Source organism: Ovis aries, chromosome 2 (genome assembly GCF_016772045.2).
Source record: "Ovis aries strain OAR_USU_Benz2616 breed Rambouillet chromosome 2, ARS-UI_Ramb_v3.0, whole genome shotgun sequence".
Taxonomy (NCBI): Eukaryota; Metazoa; Chordata; class Mammalia; order Artiodactyla; family Bovidae; genus Ovis; species Ovis aries.
Window position 1 is genome coordinate 95,513,412 of NC_056055.1, and position 18,921 is coordinate 95,532,332.

The 18,921-nt window shown below is 40.0% G+C and overlaps 1 long non-coding RNA gene across 1 annotated transcript in view; it reads right to left on the reverse strand.

Moving 5' to 3' along the window:
• Positions 1 to 18,921, reverse strand: part of LOC121818661 (uncharacterized) — a 346,398-nt gene that overhangs the window by 315,965 nt on the left and 11,512 nt on the right. Inside the window, exons 8-9 of the long non-coding RNA XR_006058681.2 lie at positions 16,372 to 16,496; positions 1,355 to 2,837 (exon numbers count right to left, since the gene is read on the reverse strand). This is a non-coding gene — a long non-coding RNA (uncharacterized LOC121818661). The remainder of the gene's footprint in view (positions 1 to 1,354; positions 2,838 to 16,371; positions 16,497 to 18,921) is intronic.

Consider the following 18,921-nt stretch of genomic DNA (forward strand, 5'->3'; position numbering starts at 1 on the left):
GGTAGATGTAATTGATATTGAGAATGAGATGTATGAATTAAAATCCCCTTTCAAACCAGCATCTAAACTGCTCTATCCATAGAGCTGAAGGGAGATTTTTTAAAAAATTTTTGCATCTTGGAATCCTCCAGAAAAAAAAAGGCTTTCACAACCGTGGATTCTGTTCATTGTGCTATCAATAACTACACGACTCTATTTTCTTCCACTTATGTGCATTTGCTTTGTCTTTTCAAAGAAAACTTAGAAAAGGAGAAAGAAAATGAAGAAAGGGAGGGAAGCAGAGGAAGGAAGGGGGAGAGGGAGGAAGAGAGACAAAGAAAGTCAAGCTCTTTGCAATGTGAAAAGCTGATTAACATGTTCTCACAATTTTACATTTTGGTTGCATCCATAGGCTCATTTTTAAAAATTATTATTCACTAAACATTTCTGTTTGTGTCAAACAATTGGGAATTGCTTGCATTGAACAGTTTAATGTCTCATGCAGTCAGTGATGTAGAGAAATTAATGTAAATGAAAATAAATTGGGTATTATGCCCAGTAGGAAAGCACCCCAGCCTGTATCCCTCATCTAATTCACTGGCTGAGCCAGAGTACAGAACCTCTAAAGCAGTGTAATTTCCTCATTCGAAAGGTGCAAACTACAGCCTCCACTAATGGTCAGTTTGAAAGATGTTTCATCTGGGGAGAGTGTCCGCACCTCAGGAAGTACTGGGGAAGCTGCTGTCCTCTATATGGGTTCTGGCTGGGACATTCATCCTGAAGGCAATTTGAAGAAAGAGACAATAGGCAATAAAGCTAAATCATTCCAGAGACATCAGAGGGCTGTCCTCTGCGCCTGGGCGGTGGAGCTGGGCTGTAGCCCAGGCTTTTCTATCTACTCAGAGTACAATTCCCCCTCCTTCAAGGTCAGTGCCCATCATAAAAGGGAAAGGGAAACGGGGTTACAACTGAGATGAGATCTCCGACCCCCTTTACACAGAAAGTCTGCAGCCACTGTGCTGCTCACATTTCTCTCTATGCATATACCTGTTCTTCCCAGACCCAGGGCCTGATTGCTCCAGGTTATCTGGCTACCTGGTTACTATGCATGAGGATTCACTGTTGCTTATGTTAGGACCCAAGAAGATGCCTATGGTGGTGATGATGACATGATGACAAGGATAGAAGCCAGACTTGGTTTATCACTTACCATGCCCCATTTTAAAAGCCATATATATATATATATATATATATATATATATATATATATATATATATTCTTATTTAATACTCCAATCAATCCTAGGAGGCAGGCACTATCGCCATCGCCACCCTCTACATGAAGAAGCTGAGACAGAGAGGCTAAAGAACTTACCTAACAGCCGCAGCTGGTAAGCGGAGCAACTAGAAACCTAGCTGACTGTCCCCAGAGCCTTCAGCCACTACCTCTTGTGCCTCTTTCACATTTATAGTTGTTAACCCTCACAGCAACCCCTAGGACAGATAACGTTATCTGTGGTTTATAGATGAGGAAACTTGGCTCCGCCCAACTCACTCAGCTTCTCACATTTATTTATAAGTCCATAGGGCACTGGTTTGCAAACATTTTTCTTCTGCTGAAGTCTTCCAAGAAGGGAAGATGTATGGGAGGCTCAAAGCCAAACAAAATGTTTCAGTTTGGAGTGAGCAGTCACTCCACATTCCCACTTGCAGCAGGGGAACAAAATCATCTTTGTTCCTTACATAATACCATAATTCCCGATCATCTGATGGCATCGTCTGATACTTATTCATTGTCTATCCACATAACTAGTCTGTAAGTTCTATGAGGTCAGGAACTTAGCCTAGCTTACTCACCTTTGTGCGTCTGCTGCTGCTGCTGCTGCTACTAAGTCACTTCAGTTGTGTCCGACTCTGTGCGACTCCATAGACGGCAGCCCACCAGGCTCCCTCGTCCCTGGGATTCTCCAGGCAAGAACACTGGAGTGGGTTGCCATTTCCTTCTCCAATGCATGAAAGTGAAGAGTAAAAGTGAAGTCGCTCAGTCGTGTCTGACTCTTCGCGACCCCGTGGACTGCAGCCTACCAGGCTCCTCCGTCCATGGGATTTTCCAGGCAAGAGTACTGGAGTGGGGTGCCGTTGCCTTCTCCGTTTGTATGTCTAGCACCTAGCAATGCTCCAGACATAAAGTAAGCTATTAGCAGCTATTTGTTGAAATGTGCAAGTTATGAATACTTTTCCCTCAATCCCATTATGTAGCAAATCAAGATAAAACAGAACTTTCAAAAACTAGAGAGTGGAGGGAAATGTTAAATAAGGTTCTCAATTGATTGAGATTTTAGTTCACTTCTATTGCTATAAATCACTTTGCAGGGCGTGATTGCCGCTGAGAGCTTCCTGGGTGGCTCAGATGGTAAAGGTAAAGAATCCAATGCAGGAGATATAGGTTCGATCACTGAGTCAGAAAGATTCCCCTGGAGAAGTAAATGGCCTCCCACTCCAGTGTTCTTGCCTGGAGAATTCCATGGACAGAGAAGCCTGGTGGGCTGCAGTCCATGGGGTCACAAAAATTCGGACATGACTGAGCACGCATGCATGCGTGCTGCCACTGTGGGGAAGGAATGGTGACTCAGGCCATAGACTCGGGCTCCAGTCACTCAGCACGGTGGTGCAGGAGAAAGGAGGAGAGGATGAACCCAGCAAGCATCTTGGAAGGCAAGCAACCACACTGATGCACAGAAAGGCTATCTTCTTTAATTCTGAAAAGTGTTCCAGAGCATACTGGTAAATTCCCAAGAGAGACTGAAGTAGAATGTACTGAAACATGTCGATGTTTCCAAGGTTTCTATCAGGAAGGTCTGTTAAAAAAAATTAAAGAAATCATGAAAGTAATGTCAGTAAATTTGGCTGGATCAAGTAAATACATAAAGCAGTCATAAATAAAGTTAAAAGCACTTTAGAAAAGTCCTATTTTTAGCAAGTAGGACAAACACTATCAAAAGGTCACCCAAATTAACAGGAAAAACTCTCAGTAGACAATTCTGCAATGGGATTAAACACAGTTCTCTAGAAAATTCCAGTGAAACTAATTCTCCATTAAATGACTAATAAATATAAAGCTGTTTAATTTCACTGGAAAGTAAAAGAATTGTGACTTAAAAAAAATCAGGCAATGCCAATTTTTAAAAGTTAGATTTACTGAAGTATAATTTACATATAGTAAAATTCATCATTTTCAAGATTATAGTTCAGTGAGTTTTGACAAATACACACAGTCATGAAACCATGATCAAAATCAAATGATAGAACATTTCCATCATCCCTAAAAAGTTCCCTTGGACCCCTTTCCCATCAATCCCTTCCCTTATCTTCGGACACTGATCTAAGTTTTTCCCTGTAGTTCTTTGTTTTCATTTAATTTACATCATATAAATAGAATGATGAAGTTAAGTAGCCTTTAGAGCCTGGTTTAATGTCTTTTTTAGTCTATCAAATCCATAAAGATGTAACAGGTAATATTATTGTTCATGAGTGTGCTCCAACATAGCTAGTATGTGAATTAACTGCTATTACCTTTCTCAGGTACAAGCTAGTAATATGTACTAAGAGTCTAAAAATACTAATACACTTTGACCAATAATTCAATTTGTACCAATGCCTATACCAAAGTTATTGTCAAAGGTGTGCACAGAAACTTATATATGCCCAAAGATGTTCATTACAGTGTTTTTTACTATGGTAAAAAAAATTATAAACATCCTAAATTTTCAATATGAAAGGAATGTGTAAGTAAATTTATATACCAAATATATTTAGCTATACACCTATTAAAACTAAATTTATGTTTGTGATGATACTGGAATAGTATAATATGATAATACTATTAATTATTAATTATAATTATTAATAATTATAATTAATAATATGACACTGGAATAGTATAAAAGCAACATACAAAATTGTATATATATTATGATATCAGAGAAAAATGTACAAAGAGACAAGAAGGAAAATTATTGTCTCCAAGTGATATATGACTGTAAAAAGTATATATTCTTTTGTGTTATCCTAATTTTCTTCAACATACTTCTATTATTTTTATAATTAGACAAATACCTTACAAAGACCTCTTTTCTATCTAATCTGAATCACTTTTGCTCTACTCTAAACTCTTAGGAAGATTCAAATCAACTGGTCAATTACACCTTTCACCAAGATTTATTAAGCACCTTCCCAGGAAGCTCAGTGGTACAGAACCCGTCTGCCAGTGCAGGAGTTGCAAGAGACATGGGTTTGTTCCCTGGGTCAGGAAGAGGCCCTGGAGGAGGAAATGGCAACCCACTCCAATATTCTTGCCTGGAAAATCCCATGGACAGAGGAGCCTGGTGGGCTACAGTCATGGGGTCACAAAAAGCTGGACACGCCTGGGTGACTGAGCACACACACAGGCTCCAAGTAGTCTGTTAGGTGCTCAGACTACAAACAAGTACACTCTCCCCTTATCTCAAAGGAACACTAGGTCAATATGCAAACATGTAATACTGATTAATTCTAATAATTTATTTTGCATGTTTTTTATGCTAGATACGAACCACTTTTCATACATTACCTCATTTCTCCATCTGTAACATGGAGATGATACTCAGGCGGTTATGAAGAGTCACCATTAAAGCACACAGCCAATTCCTGACATAAAGTAAGTCAACAGATGTTTGTTCTCCTCTAAAGGGTGTTATGACAGAGGCAAGAACCAAATAAACTAAGAGCTAATGATATACTAGGAGCACAATTCGACAGAGGAAAGAGTGGTCAAAGATACTTGTGCTTTGCTTGACAATGATCAGGATTTTGCAGGTGGTCAAGCAAGGGAAGGGTCATTCTAGGCAGAGAGGCCAGTGTATATCCTCATCTCTTTGAAGATGACTTTTCTAGCACTTCTGTAAGAAAACAGTTCCCTGTGTGATATATTCACAGGAGTCCCTTAAAAGAAGTCTTGTATGCTTGCATGAGACTGCCACCGGTGTTATGACACCCCTGATAAATCTCAAGATTCCTTTTACAACTCAATTCTATAAGAAAGAGAGACAACTTCACCCCATGCATTGGAACTTGCCCTTTTATCAGCCTTTCTACACAGAGCAGAACCTTGATAGAAGCTCACCAGGAAGCCCACAAGCTACTAGGTAAATGGAACCATCACACAAACAGCAGCAAAACAGTCATGTCAATTTTGCCAACAAGGAGGAGTTCTCTCACTATCTTTTCTTCTTTACCTCTTTCCCTTGTCCTTCACACTATATACGGGGAGCTCTGCAAGTGTACAAACACATAACTTGTAGCCATCTCACCGATCTTCTGGAACAGGACAAAAAAGGAGAGAAATTTTTCTTTTAGGTAAAATTGTCCTTGTTTTGCTTTACAAAGATTAGTCATTAGTTGCGTGGTGTGACTGAGTACATTGCTGGCTTGAGCAACATAAACTGAACACATAAGTTTAATGTAGACAGGTAGCAAATATCCATGTTAGTTATCAACCACACCAAAGAGAGAGCTGAAAAGAAATGCCATGTCAGGGAAAAACAGGCACAGTGCATGTCACCATCACGCAGTTAGAAACTAGGCCCATGTCACTGTTTTTTGGCGGGATGTGGAAATTTCAATACATGTATTCAATATTAGGTAACCTTCAAGGTTTCTGAACTTTCCCTCAAGAATCCCAGTTATCTCAGCAATAATTTCCAAACACAACTGCTTCTGCTAACACTTTGGCCCCAATTTAAGGAAACACTCCTGTTTGGCTTAGATCCTAACTCCTGCTCATCTTAACATTTTTCTCTACTTGCTTATTTAAAACCTCTATGTTGTCACCCTGCTTATGTAACTTATATGCAGAGTACATCATGCAAAACGCTGGGCTGGATGAAGCACAAGCTGGAATCAAGATTGCCAGGAGAAATATCAATAACCTCAGATATACAGATGACACCACCCTTATGGCAGAAAGCGAAGAAAAACTAAAGAGCCTCTTGATGAAAGTGAAAGAGGAGAGTGAAAAAGTTGACTTAAAACCCAACATTCAGAAAACTAAGATCATGGCGTCTGGTCCCATCACTTCATGGCAAATAGATGGAGAACCAATGGAAAGAGTGAGAGACTTTATTTTGGGGGCTCCAAAATCACTGCAGATGGTGACTGCAGCCATGAAACTAAAAGACACTTGCTCCTTGGATGGAAAGCTGTGATCAACCTAGACAGCATATTAAAAAGCAGAGACATTACTTTGCCAACAAAAGTCCATCTAGTCAAAGCTGTTGTTTTTTCAGTGGTCATGTATGGATGTGAGAGTTGGACTTTAAAGAAAGATGAGTGCCCAAGAATTGATGCTTTTGAACTGTGGTGTTGGAGAAGATTCTTGAGACTCTTGAGACTCTTGCACTACAAGAAGATCCAATCACTCTATCCAAAGGAAATCAGTTCTGAATATTCACTGGAAGGACTGATGCTGAAGCTGAAACTCCAATACTTTGGCCACCTGATGTGAAGAACTGACTCACTAGAAAAGCCCCTGATGCTGGGAAAGATTGAAAGCAGGAGGAGAAGGGGATGACAGAGGATGAGATGGTTGGATGGCATCACTGACTCAATGGACATGAGTTTGAGTAAGTTCCAGGAGTTGGTGATGGACAGGGAAGCCTGGCATGCTGCTGTCCACGGTGTTACAAAGAGCTGGACATGACTGAGCAGCTGAACTGATCTGAACTGACAGAAATTTAAACAAATGAAACAGAAACTCAAGGTCAAGGAGTGCTTTCAAGGCAGACCATGCGTGGTCACTAAGATCTTTTTCCAAGATGCCTCTGCAGAATGATATTCACTATCTTGAAAGTGGACCATGGCTCCTAGTAAGACAGTGACAAAAAGTAAATTTTGTCAGGATCCTGAGAATGAATCCATATATTAAACAAGCTTAAGAAACTACTGTGTAAAACCAGAATACAAGTGTATTTTTTCATAAAGAGAAATTAGTATCAAAGAGAATGCACAGAGTCTGTTTAACTGTTGTCTGATTCTGTTCACAGATCTCTATGAGAAGCCATTAGAATGTACTTAAAAGCAAGCAATAGAAATCCATCTCAAATTGGGTGAAACAATGAAGAGAATTTATTCACTCATATAAACCAAAAGGTCTGAGTTTGGAAGTATTTCAGGTAAGGCTTGATCCAACAAGGTTATCACCAAGAATTAAACTTTTTTCAATATATAGGCTCTATTTCCAATCATATTGGCACCTTCCTAGGACTGCTCCTTCCCATGGCTCTCAGCAGCATTAAGATGATACACATTTTTCTATTCAACTTCAGTAAAAGAATGATGGCGTCATTTCGCCCAACCACCAAATAAAGGTCCTAAACTTTACTTCGATTTGAATAAATTGGACAAGTACCTGTCCATGAACTAGTCACTATAGGTAGAGCATTGGTTTAGGCCTAGATCAGTTCTTGTCCCCAAATCAATTGCTATGGCAAAGAATGTGGCTTTATGAAAATAGGTTTACAGTCAACCTCTAGAGCTAAGAGATGGCCAATCTACAGTTCAATCTACACAGTGTTAACAGGGTGGGCTAAATGTTTGGGAGACAGCTTCATGATACCACTGTAGAAAGACATGTTGTGATCAGATGGTTGCTTTGTAAACCTGGGGTCAGAAGAAATTCAGCAATACACATGCTTAATCAGTTCAGTTCAGCCGCTCAGTTGTGTCTGACTCTTTGTGACCCCATGGACTGCAGCATGCCAGGCTTCCCTGTCCATCAGCAACTCCTGAAGGTTGCTCAAACTCATGTCCATTGAGTTGGTGATGCCATCCAACCATATCCTCTGTTCTTTTTCAAGGAGTCAGTCCTTTGTATCAGATGGCCAAAGTATTGGAGTTTCAGCTTCAACATCAGTCCTTCCAATGGATATTCAGAACTGATTTCCTTTGGATAGACTGATTGGATCTTCTTGCAGTCCAAGAACTCTCAAGAGTCTTCTCCAACACCACAGTTCAGAAGCATCAATTCTTTGGCGCTCAGCTTTCTTTATAGTCCAACTCTCACATCCATACATGACTACTGGAAAAACCATAGCCTTGACTAGATGGACCTTAGTCGGCAAAGTAATGTGTCTGCTTTTGAATATGTTATCTAGGTTGGTCATAACTTTTCTTCCAAGGAGTAAGCGTCTTTTAATTTCATGGCTGCAGTCACCATCTGCAGTGATCTTGGAGCCCCCAAAATAAAGTCTCTCACTCTTTCCATTGGTTCTCCATCTATTTGCCATGAAGTGATGGGATCAGATGCCATGATCTTTCTGAATGTTGAGTTTTAAGCCAACTTTTTCACTCTCCTCTTTCACTTTCATCAAGAGGCTCTTTAGTTTTTCTTTGCTTTCTGCCATAAGGGTGGTGTCATCTGTATATCTGAGGTTATTGATATTTCTCCTGGCAATCTTGATTCCAGCTTGTGCTTCATCCAGCCAAGCATTTCGCATGATGTAGTCTGCATATAAGTTATATAAGTAGGCTGACAATATACAACCTTGACGTACTCCTTTCCCCTATTCAGAACCAGTTTGTTGTTCCATGTCCAGTTCCAACTATTGCTTCTTGATCTGCATACAGATTTCTCAGGAGGCAGATAAGGTGGTCTGGTAGTCCCATCTCTTGAAGAATTTCCCACAGTCTGTTGTGATCCACACAGTCAAAAGCTTTGGTGTAGTCAATAAAGCAGAAGTAGATGTTTTTCTGGAACTCCCTTGCTTTTCGATGATCCAGCAGATGTAGGTAATTTGATCTCTAGTTCCTCTGCCTTTTCTAAACCCAGCTTGAACATCCAGAAGTTCAGGATTCACGTACTGTTGAAGCCTGGCTTGGAGAATTTTGAGCATTCCTTAGCTAGCGTGTGAGATGAGTGTAATTGTGTGGTAGTTTTAACATTTTTTGGCATTGCCTTTCTTTGGGATTGCTTAATATCATTAAGATATACAATGGGATTTACCCAGTCCCAAGAATTTCCTTGCCAAAGGTTCTAGATAGTGACTGGGTAACCTCTGTGAAAGCACCTTAAGAATGAACAAGGGAAAAGGGCAAATACCATGTGATTTCACTTGTATGAGGTGCCTAGAGTTAGTCAAATTCAAAGATACACAAAGTAGAATCAGGGGCTGCCAGTGCGGTGGGGGTCATGTGGAATTACTATTTAATGGGTAAAGAATTTCAGTTTTGCATGATGAAGAGAACTCTGGAGATGGATGATGGTAATGGTTGTACAGTATGAATATACTTAATACCCTGGAACCGCACACTCAAAAATAGTAAAAATGAAAAGTTTTATGTTATGTGTATTTTACCATAATTTTTAAAAGGGAATAAAATGATTAAATAGGTGAGTTATGGTCACATCTTACAGGCCTTGGAGTTGAATTTCAGTATCTTCTCTTTTGAGTGTTACATGCTTGTGTTTAAATCAACTTATGAAAAAAAAAGTATTATTATTCTGTTGCAAAAGATCTAGGGTCAAACACTACAGTGACATACAGAGGAAACTGTCACCATTTGGGTTCAAGAAGCTAGTGTCCCACCATCACATGGCTTAAGCTGTCTCTCCTGTGTAAGTGGACACAACTGGAGATGATTTAAACTGCACTCCCGGAGAGACAGAAAACCCCTGGTTCCCAGCCACCTCATACATTTACAGCTGGGACGTGACTGAGATCACCCACCCTTGTTGCTCTGAACACGAGGCACAGCCTTGCCAGTGTGAGAAAACATTCTTTTCTCTATGTCCATCCTCTGGGAAGTTTGCAATTCAGCACTGGCGCTAACCAGTACAACTTCTGGCTCTCTCTGCCAGGCCAGCTCATTACTGGACAACCTGAGAGAAAGTTGCTGGAGGCATCCAGAGAGAAACTGGCTTGTCTCTCCTCATCATCTTACATCCAAGTGCTTAGAGGAAGCTTCACTGTAGTCCCCAAGTACTAACTGAAAACATCGATTGTATTAAAAAAAAAAAAAAATCAGTAGGACAGAGGAAAGCACTTCATTGGTAGCTAAAGTAGCATGTCCAGGGGCTGGAAAAAGCACTGGTGGAGTTAGGGCTAGTAAAGGATGAAGGAAGGAGTGTGCATGCCTGATAAAGTTTTTAAGCCACACAGAACTGAAGCTGGGCTTTGGTTATCTTAGCATGGGTAACAGTGTGGCATACAGCTCTTGATTACATTTTCTTTGATTTCTTTATGCCATGTGACCCCTGTATATCTTATAATTGAACTCTAAAAACTCCACGCAGACACTCTGCCTAGTATTCAAGAGCAGCCATAGATAAGCCCTCCAAAAACTCTGTCTAACACTGATGACTAAGAGAAAAGTATTTCACTGACTTCTTAAGAATCCTCATAGAATTAAGGCTCCTTATAGAATTAATGTAATCATCTGGTGGTGGATTAGCATTCTCTAAATAAAGGAGCAAGTCCCTGCAGGGATGCAAGACGTGAGGTAGTGCTGAATTAGTGTTTTATTTAGGCTTTGCAGTGAGTGAGAAGCTTAACACACCTGTTCTTAGTGTGCTTATGCGTTCTTATTGTGATATGGTAACAGTGTTTTGAGAATTATTAATTGCAGGATATTGTGGGAACCTATGTATACCAGCTCCTCTAATCCTTAAAACATCATCAGGTCAGTATCATTCCTAGTTCATAAATGAAGAAATCAAACTCAACATGTTTAATAAATTGTCCAGGATCACATTGTTAAGAAATACCAGATCTGTGACTCAAACTCACATTTCTCTGACCCAGAAAACTCAGTGTTAATCATCATGGTTCAGCAAGCCTATGTCTTTGTTGGATTGATGAAGTTTTGATGGGCATGCCATTCTTTGACTACTTCTCTCAAGAGGCGTGTAGACAAAGCTGGATGTTGGGAATGTGTAAATTTTATCCTTCAGGCAGAACAGATGCCCAAACTTGAAGTTCCATAACATCCGCTGACCACAACAGGCTGTCTCATCAGGAGAAGAAATGGAAACTTGGTAAGAAGTGAGTTCCCCTGTTTCCAACCTTGACTTTTGAAGTTTTCTTCAAAGGACTATTGTTTGAATTGCATCAGCTTTAAGCAGGGATTAGCATATCTGGGTTCAAATTCTAATTCCACCACTGGTTAACTTGGTCAAGTTGCATAATTCCCTGAGTCTCGGTTTTCTTATCTACAAAATGGATATCACACTAATGTAAAAGTTAAGCTCCTTTCTAACATTTGCCATTTAAATAAGCATGTCTGTATGGTTTCAGTTTTTATTTCTCTAATCACTAATTTCTCCAAGAACTATATCTTCTTTGGCAAATCGTCTGTCAAAAATTTTTACACATTTTTTAAAAACTTGGGTTGTTGGTTATCTTAGCATTAATTCTTGAGAATTTTCTTTAAAATGAATTCTGGGTATGTACCAAGAGTAGGTGAGAACACGGAACATCTGGAACTCTCATGCATTGCTGGTAAGAATGCAAAATGGTAGAACCACTTTGGAAAATTGCTGGGCAATTTCTAGAAAAGTTAAATATGCACCTACAATATGACCCAGCCTTTCCAAAAAGAGGGTTTTACCCAAGAGAAATGAAAACATGTGTCTAATGATTTCTGTGTGAATTTTCATAGCACCCTTATTGGTAACAAGCCAAAACTAAAAACAACCCAAATGTCCATAAGCAAGTAAATGGATAAACAAACTGTGGCATAGCCATACGATGGAACATTGTCAAAAAGGAAAGAAGTACTGATACCTGCTTACAATATGCCAAAGCTCAAAATAATTATGCTGAGTGAAAGAAATCAGACAAGAAACAATGTGTGTTATATGATCCTGTGCACGCTAAGTCATTTCAGTCGTGTCCAACTCTGCAACCCTAAGGACCATAGCCCGCCAGGCTCCTCTGTCCATGTGATTCTCCGGGCAAGAATACTGGAGTGTGTTGCCATGTCCTTCTCCAGGGGATCTTCCCGACCTGTGCTTCTTATGTATCCTGTATTAGCAGGCATGTGCTTGACCACTAGCACCACCTGGGAAGCCCTGTATGATCCCACATACAGGATTTACATATTGTATTTCTACAAAGTGCAAATTAATCTGTAGTGACAGAGGCAAACCAGTGATTGCCTTGGGCCAGGGAGAAAGCCTTGGGAGGAGAATGGAGGGGAGGAACACAAAGGAAAAAGGAAATGTTCCAGGATGATGGACATATTCATTATTTTCCTCATGGTGATTGTTTCCTTGATAGAGAAAATGTATCAATTTGTGCACTCTAAATATGTGTAGTTTACTAGTCCCTTATCCTGAGAATTGCCCCTGCTACAGAGGAGGAGCCCCCTGTATCATGCCTGGACCACGTGACTCTGCCTTCCTGGCTAGAGTTGGTCCATCCGATGGCAGGTCACTAAAGACAAGAATTACAGACATCAGTATGCTAGAAAAAAGATCCATAATTTCCTGCTTCTTAGGTCGCTGACATTGCCTGGCTCCAACCCATCCCAAGATAGCTAGTCTTAACTTCAGATTTCAGAACCTGAGTGTCCTGTCAGTAAATTCCTTCTATGGTAACAGGTGTATGTTATCTTCCACCCTCGGAAAGAAATGAATTTGACATTTAACTCATTGCACCGATATTTCTTGGACTTCCCTGGTGGCTCAGATGGTAAAGAATCTGCCTGCAATGCAGGAGACCCATGTTCAATTCCTGCCACAAAGATCCCCTGGAGAAGGGAATGGCTATCGACTCCAGAATTCTTGCCTGGAGACTTCCATGGACAGAGGAGCCTAGCAGGCTTAAAGTCCTTGGGATCACAAAGAGTCGGACACGACTGAGTGACTAACACTTCCACTAATATTTCTTACACTTTCTATCACAAATGGCCACATCCCTATTTTAAAAACAGGGCATTCAGCTGGCTCTGTGAATGCTTCATCCATCCCTTCATTTAACACACTTTGGCACAAGTGATGGCATGCTGTAGGCCGGGCACTGTGCCAGAGATTCTCACATCTGAATCAAATCCTACAACTGCCTGTGCAGCCATCTGATGCTTGCAGCTGAGAAAGCTCAGGTTCAGAGTGGTTCACTTACTTGCTTAAAGCAGGAGTCCCTAATAAGGATTGAGTCCTGCCTACTAGGATTTGAGCCCAGTCCTGACTAGCTTCACTTTTTCCATTATCCATGCTCTGTTCCCTGGCAGTAGTAAGACCCAACATGAACTGAGCTCCAAGTGACTAGCCAAGCCACTGTAGCTGGCGGCTTCAGGAGCCGGGGGTCCCAAAATGTTTCCTGGATGCTCTCAAGGCCAAAACAGCCATCTCAGGAGTTTGTCCCTACAAGACTTAGTGTCCTGGGAAGAGATAAATTTTCTGTTCTTGAGGGCAAGGACAACCAGAGGATCTTTTTCCCCAGTGTTGATGTCTGTTGCTTTGTAATGAATCTGACTCCTCAGTGACAAAAAAGTAGCAAAATCCTAAAATTAAAAACGGTTAACCATAAGAACAGGAAATGCCCAACCAATGCCACTCTTGGCCACAAAGCAAAGATAATGGGGCTGTAATAGTCTTCCTGTGAACTCACTGGAACTCTGACCACTTATGAAAAGCTGAGGATTGAAGCTGCATTTTTACATGGTTTCTGGAAATACCGCTAATAATTTCAGTGACACGGGCTTGGGTTAAAGCCAGAGACCTCGTGATACTTTCTTTTCCTCAGGGAGGTAAGTCTACTAGAGCAGAGGGGTATTTCATCTTCAACTTAGAGGTTTCAGTTCTTGAATTTAAAAACATAATAAAAGGGGAAGTTCCACAGATTTTCACTTTATATATTCTTCCTCATAATCAGCCTGCAGAAATACAAAAACTGCCTAGAACTCCAGTGCACTGGAAATCATCACAGTGTCATTTGTAAGAGGAAAAGTGGAAGCAAGCATTTGATCATCTGGTAATGATATAATGTTACATCCCAACTTTCTTCTATTTAAAAAATTTTAATAATTTGGTAATGTTAACAAACTATACCCATATAATGGGTTTCTTAGGTGGTCCTAGTGGTAAAGAATTCGCATGCCAATGCAGGACACGGGAGACACGGGTTTGATCCCTGGGTCAGAAAGATCCCCTGGAGTAGGAAGCGACAACCCACTCTACTATTTTTTCCTGCAGAATCTCATGGACAGAGGAGCCTGGTGGGCACCGTCCATGGGGCCTTGAAGAGTGGGACACAACTAAGCAACTGTGCACACATTCACGTGATAAAAACTATGTACACATCAAACATATTTCAAATACTAATTTAATAAAATAGACATCTTTATGATTTGTTAAATGGTAAAAACAGGGTACAAAAATAGGTGTGCAACCTGATCCTAAAATGGATGTGGTGTGTGTTTATGCAGGTGTGTCAGGAAAAGGATATATCAAGATATTTACAGCAGTGATATCTGAATATGGGTAAAATACTTTCCCTCTTGCTTTTATATCTTACCCATTATTAAAATACATTATGCTAAATGAAATATGGTATCTCAGCAGATTGGATCCTGGAACATAAAAGGGATACAAATGGAAAAAACATGGAATCTGAATAAAGTCCTTTGTTTACTTCATAAATAGTAAGATATCAAAAGTGGTCCCAATTTAAAAATCACATTGTTGTATCTTGATTACTTGTGAGAGGTACAGCAAGTCATTCATCATTATTTTTTTTCAAACTCCAAAATTATCACTGGTTTATCATGTGCTCCTTAACAACTTTAGAGCAGATTCAAGATAATCCTTCTAATAGCCTTATATTCACACTCAGTCATTCCCAATGTGGTTTCTCAAGTGGAGAAGAAAGACGTGCATGAACAGCTGGGGCTCTGGAAACGACACACAACTGGGTGTGTCCACATCACATGTGTCAACAGCAACAGCCTGTGCACATCTGCACACAGAGGGAAGGTGACAACCTCTGACAGAAAGACTCAGCAGCTGCTGTGTGCTGTGCTGTGTGCTGTGCTTGATCGTGTCCAACTCTTTGTGGCTGCATGGACTGTAGCCCACCAGGATCCTCTGTCCATAGGATTATTCTGGCAAGAATACTGGAGTCGGTTGCAATTCCCTTCTCCAGGGGAATCTTCCCCACCCAGGGATAGAACCAGAGTCTCTCGAGTCCCGTGCATTGTCAGGTGGGTTCTTTACCACTGAGCCACCTGGGAAGCCCTAGCAAGAGCTTATGTGTTCTGAATTCAGAGCCCAAGAATCTGTTTAAATATTTAACCAGATGGTGATGGACAGGGAGGCCTGGAGTGCTGCGATTCATGGGGTCGTGAAGAGTCAGACACGACTGAGCAACTGAACTGAACTGAACTGAACTGAGGGAGGCCTGGCGTGCTGCAATTCATGGGGTCACAAAGAGTTGGACACGACTGAGCAACTGAACTGAACTGAAGATGTTGACTTGAAAGGTATATGCAACTTGTGACATCTGTAAAGCTATCTCTTGGGCTTATGGTCACAATCATTTAAAACAATGCTTTTCAAACTATCTTTTTAAAATCATGAAATGCTTTTTTATAAGCAACCTTATATTTTCTTTGTACAAATATTATTCCTGAGTGCCTGCTGTGTGCCAGGAAGCACTGTACCACTGTAATGAATAAAATAGATGAGGTCCCTACACACAAGAAATTAACTGTGGAGACAAACAAAAAGTCAGGCAAACACTAAATAAAGAATTATAAAGGGTACAAAGTATCATGAAATAAATGAACAGGCCCAAGATGAGTGGGAACTCACTTTGGTAGAAAGATCAGGAAAGATTCTCTGAGGCAGTTACATTGAAGGTGAGACCTTAAGAATTGGAAACAGACGGCCATACAAAGAACATAGTCACTAAATCATATTCAACTCGTAGCAACTCCATGGTAGCTAAGCCTGCCAGGCTCCTCTATTATTGGGATTTCACAGACAAGAATACTGGAGTAGGTTGCCATTTTCTTTCCCAGGGAATCTTCCCAACCCAGGGATCAAACCCACTTCTCCTGCATCGGCAGGCAGATTCTTTACCACTAAGCCAACAGGGAAGTCCAAACAAAGAGATGGTGCATGAGAAAAACAAATGTTGGGAAATAAAAATGTGTACTTGAGCCAATTTGCCAACCCATGTGATTTTTCTCTAGCGATGCTTAACAGCCCAGATATAGGATACAGAAGACATCTTTTGAATTGTCACAGAATTGGGGATTGCCAGTGAGTGTCATAAAAGGTCTAAAAGGTGACAGAAACGGAGGAGAAATATGCAAATCTTAACATTCTGTAAGCAATCAGACAGATTCAATATTTACCTATGCAGGATCTTTTTAAATGCTTCTGTGCCATCCTTCTCAGAGGTCTGAATGTTTCTGATTCATCACAGAGACACAGAGGCACTCAGAACTGTCGAGCAGATTTCACTAAAACCTGGAGGTGTCTGGAATAAAAGTGAAAGTTCACGGCGTCAAGTTTATATCATTTCTTAGAAGACAGCCATCTTCTATATATCAACAGACGGAGCCTAAGGCAGCACTTTCTTCACGACTTTTCTGTGATTCCATCCCCCGACTAAAGGAATATTGCAAAGTCTGTGATAACTTGGCATGCCTCACATATGATCCACCATTAACATAAATCAAGGTTTCGTGTTGGTAATTTATGTTTCAGCACTTAGAGAATACCTTGCTAGTTATTTTAAATAGATAAATCAAATCAAAATTTTGTTAATAAAATATTAGAAATGTCATAAGACCTCTGATTTATTTAAAGATGTCTAACATTTCTTATCTCCATTTATTTCAAGTTTTAGGAAGAAAAATGGTTAGCTGGATCATCCTGCTCTTATTTTTATTCCTTCATTTAGGAGATTACATCTCAGCTCCAAAACCATTTTTAATAATAAGATATGCAATTTTTAACTGTTGATTTTTTTAAAGAATAAACACGGTAAAGATTAATTCATGCTGTCTCAGATATACTCAAATAATGGATTAGTCTGTATAGCATATTTGATTCATGTCTGATAGTTAAGATTCTTTTCATTTTAGCTTCATCCATATATGCAGACATTTACTCCTTAATTTGCTTAAAAGTCAGAACTACTTATGCAACAGAAGGAAATGAATGTAGACCAATCATTGCTAGGTAACACATACAGGGAATGCCTAGGATACGGCAAATTAACACTATAAAACAGAAAGCAAATGGTGTCCATGGATTGCAGAAAGATCCTTTTCAAATGTAGTGTCAGGAGATAAGAATTAAATATATCTTTAAAAAAGTAAAGAGAGCAGCAGAAAATTTTTGGAGGTGATGGTAGGTTTAAGGCCCAGATCATAGTGATGGTTTCACACGTATATACTCATTTCCAGACTCTTCAAGTTATATACATAAATGTGTGTAGCTTCTTGTATGTCAATACCTCAATAGTGGTTTGAAAAACAAACAAAAGAATTAAATAAATGGAAGACACTTAAAGGAAAAGACAAAATTCAGATAACTGCAGAGAGGAGGAATGCAAGGAATACTTTCCTTTTCTAGCAAAGAATTAAATTCACACCAGGTCTCACGTCAGAAACTGATTCTCCATTTTAGGTGCGGCCTTATTTACATTTTCCCTCTGGGAGCTTCAGGGGTGAAAGATTGGTCATTGACTTTGGAAATGATTAACAACATTCTTAATTTGCTACTTGACTCATTTTTGTCCTCCCTCCATTGGTGAACATATATATTTTAGACGCTTATGAACACTCAGGGAAAACAGCATGATGGAGTTAGTCACTGATTTTACAGTTTTAGAGTGGTCAGAAAAGGATTCGTAGTTGGCATCGTAATTTGTCCAGTATTTCCCAAAGAATAATAAGTTACAATGTTGAACATCAAAGTAACATTTAGTGTAAAAATGAGAAATAATTCATAATAGAAAGGCTTAAAAAATGCAAAAGAAAGGTAATAGCTCTTAAGGTCATTCCTACTCCAGTGTTGACTAAACAAAGCACCACAATTGCGGGAAAAACTTAACTAGGTTCACAACTAAGTAACCAGGTGATCCAAGAAAAACTCAAGAGCTTCAGTTACAAGGGAAGAGAATGAAACAGTAGGATTTCTTAGGTTCTCCTTTAGCTATAAAGTTCTAAGGTTGATCTTAGCCAGGATACTGTTGCCTTCCACTCAGCACAGAATCTCATACATTAGTTCCTGACTTTTGAGTATGCTGAACTAATTACTGGCTGCTGTTGTTCAATCACTCAGTCATGTCCGACTCTTTGCGACCCCATGGACTGCAGCACACTAGGCTCCTCTGTCCGTGGGATTATCCAGGCAAGAATACTGGAGTAGGTTGCATTCCCTTCTCCAGAGGATCTTCCTGATCCAGGGATCAAACCTGGGTCTCCTACATTGCAGGCAGATTTTTTATCAGCTGAGCCACCAGGGAAGCCCAATTACTGGCTAACCTTGTAAAATACACCACCTACTAGTTTAGGTCTTACTACTCTTAGAAATACTAGGTCATAATATTGAAAGAAACCTTTTTGAAGATTTTTTTTTTAATGTGGACCACTTTTAAAGTCTTTATTGAATTTGTTACAATATTGTTTCTGTTTTATGTTTCGGTTTTTTGGTCATGAGGCCTGTGGGATCTTAGCTCTCCTGCATTGGAAGGCGAAGTCGTAACCGCTGGACCGCCAGGGAAGTCCCTGAAAGAGATCTTTTAAATTAGTTATTTGTATAAACGACAGCCTGAAGCAACATCGTCCTTTCAACTTCATTTCTATTCCTTACACGACTTATTCAAAACCAAAAGAAGTCAGACACTGATCTTTCGTCTCATTTAGGGGAGTTCAATATTCGATTGCATGCAC